The sequence below is a fragment of the Vicugna pacos genome, unplaced genomic scaffold, assembly GCF_048564905.1.
Source record: "Vicugna pacos unplaced genomic scaffold, VicPac4 scaffold_13, whole genome shotgun sequence".
Classification (NCBI taxonomy): Eukaryota; Metazoa; Chordata; class Mammalia; order Artiodactyla; family Camelidae; genus Vicugna; species Vicugna pacos.
The window spans coordinates 1,231,832-1,234,324 of record NW_027328734.1 but is presented as its reverse complement, the minus strand read 5'-3'; the positions used below and the strand labels follow the sequence as shown (position 1 = coordinate 1,234,324).

The 2,493-nt window shown below is 33.7% G+C and overlaps 1 long non-coding RNA gene across 1 annotated transcript; it reads right to left on the bottom strand.

Annotated features, from left to right (window-relative positions):
- Positions 1–1,531: 1,531 nt before the first annotated feature.
- Positions 1,532–2,242, bottom strand: LOC140692573 (uncharacterized). Its single transcript, XR_012068139.1, has 2 exons — positions 2,063–2,242; positions 1,532–1,888 (listed from the first exon to the last, which is right to left on the bottom strand). It is a non-coding gene; the product is annotated as an uncharacterized lncRNA (long non-coding RNA).
- Between the last annotated feature and the right edge of the window lie 251 nt (positions 2,243–2,493).

Sequence of the window (2,493 nt, the reverse complement as noted above, 5' to 3'; positions counted from 1 at the left end):
ACTACATCATGTGACATTTATGATTCCAGGGATGACATAATAGAGACCATGATCCCTGGGCTGGTTTCTGAATTTATTTACTTCCACCCAATCCTAACTTAACACTTTTAATACTTTCCAGGATGAACCAGAAGCCACTTTATACTTTTCCCTCTCTCCATGTTATAATCTTCCTCCAAATTCTTCCATTTTCTCTTCTTCCTTACAAGAAATTTTTTAAATTAAATACCATATTGTTCCATTAAATGATCATATCAATCAAGTATCTCTTTTTATCTTTAAATTGTAACTTAGTCGCCCATTTATCTCTTAACACTATTTAAAAAAATAAGGTAAATAGAGGTACACAACTATGTTTATTTTTCAAATAAGAAAATTGCAGATATTTGTCCAACATCAATTTTAATCTTTGTTATCCTGCATAGTCTGATAGTCCTCTGGTAGATCAGTTGTGACTAGGATGACGTTCATAAACTGAAGATGTCTGATGAGTTGGCCTTGAAAGAGAGTTAGCTGATGTATCAGTAATCAATGGCACTGGAAACCGTGGGTTGTTCCCTGGTTGAAGTTTAGTTAAAAGACCTTCATTGGCAGATAAGTTGTGATATCTATTTGGAAAAATAGAAGGTTCCACCATCTGTCCAAAATAATTCCTCTGTATGGGATACAAGATACTGAACTGAGAAGTAGAAGTTGTAGTTGTAATGAAGTTCACAACACAGCTATTTCCTTCAATGTAGCTGCTTTGAGAGTGCCCGTGTACAGTGGTCAACTGATTTAAAATAGCACGTTGATTCACTGCAATTTGTTCTGGTGGTCTAACTGACATTGATGATGGAGGAGAAAAATCAACTCTGATCGGGGTAGTTGTGTCACCAATTATGTGGCTGATAGAGGGCTTTCTTATTAGAGGCATGTTTAAATTTACAGAAGGTAAAAATGTACTGTCTCCACTAGTGTCACCCACAAAATCAGAATTATGATTATCCACATTACCCACTGCTTTATAGTGTTTCTTGTTGAAATCTTCAGCCAATGAAGATACCAGAGAGACATTTTTAATCACAACTCTTCTTTTTATTCTCACTAAAAGGTGGGGACAGCCTCGTTTAACATTTGGATTATGATAGAACTGCAGCTACAACCAAAGTAGAAAGATTTCAGTAATAATTTAAACCAAAATACATAACTATTATAAGCCTAAGCTATAAAACCTCAGATTTCATGTTTACTATGCAAAGATAATATCATCAAAATATGAACATTGCTGACAATATTTTGAAGTTCCTTATTTGGAAAATACACATTTAGATAGTATAGTCAAATTTAAGTTTCAAATTTAAGAAACTAGCATTTGCAGTAAAGGGGAATGCCACTTTTGAAAAGCAGCTTTAATACCTTTATTTAGATTTCTGGTAAAATTCATAGTTGCAAGCAAAGTTTCTTATAATGTGAATACTTAAGACACTGTCCTCAATTTTTAGTATAAATAAAGGATTTTAGTCTTAGTATTTTTATACTATTTTCAAAATCTAGCTTTATTTTATATTACCATAGATTGATGTACAAAATAAAATTTTATATATAAGTTACGAAGTGGTAACTAAAGTTTCTGAATACCTTGCTTAAAACAGAGACTTCTTTTTCTACTGCCAGAAAGTCTGCTAGAAATGCCGATCTTTGAAAATTCTGCCACACTTTACTAAACCCATAAAGGTTAAGCTGTCTAACTAAACTTTTCATTCTTCCAGTTTCAAATTTTCTGAAAAGGGCCTTTCTTTCCATAACTTCCTTCTTAAGACATCTTCATCAATCACTATGGAAGTTCCATTATCATCTCTCCAGATGGATTTATATTGGACACTCCCAGCCATTTTCCAGAGTTTTCCTGGAAATGTCAGAGAACGAAAATAATTATCTTCATCTGGTTCAGAGACACAATGTATGTAACATGGCCTTTTAATCAATGATTCTTCAGACAAAGTCTGAAAAGCATTTTCTTCAATCATAGACCTCAAGTCCAAATCCCCAGAGAATGTTTGATAACACAATAGAGATCTACCGGAGTTTCCTTAACCAGTTGGTCCATCTTTATGAGACACCTCTTGAATTTCTGAAGAAACATGTGCCATTTCATATAACTTTTTCTACAGTTACTTTTCTAATCTGCATGATTTTGAGCACTGCAGCTTCAAATGCTGCTTTGGCAGGCCTGCACAGATAAACTGCTAGGCCATCAGAGTGGTTCTCAACCTGAGTAGCTGTGACATCACAAAACAACTGGTCTCCTAGCAAATCAAGTGTAACATTCAGCCAGTGTTTTTTTCTCACTCATCCAGTTAAAATGAAACATATAAGACGCTTATTTTTATAGAGTGATCTGCAAATATTATCTCCACAAAATCTTTTTATACAATTTAATTTTGGGGTTTATTAAATAAAACCAATCTCCTTCCTTTTGTACACAAATAAATAACAGATTAGTGAACAGAC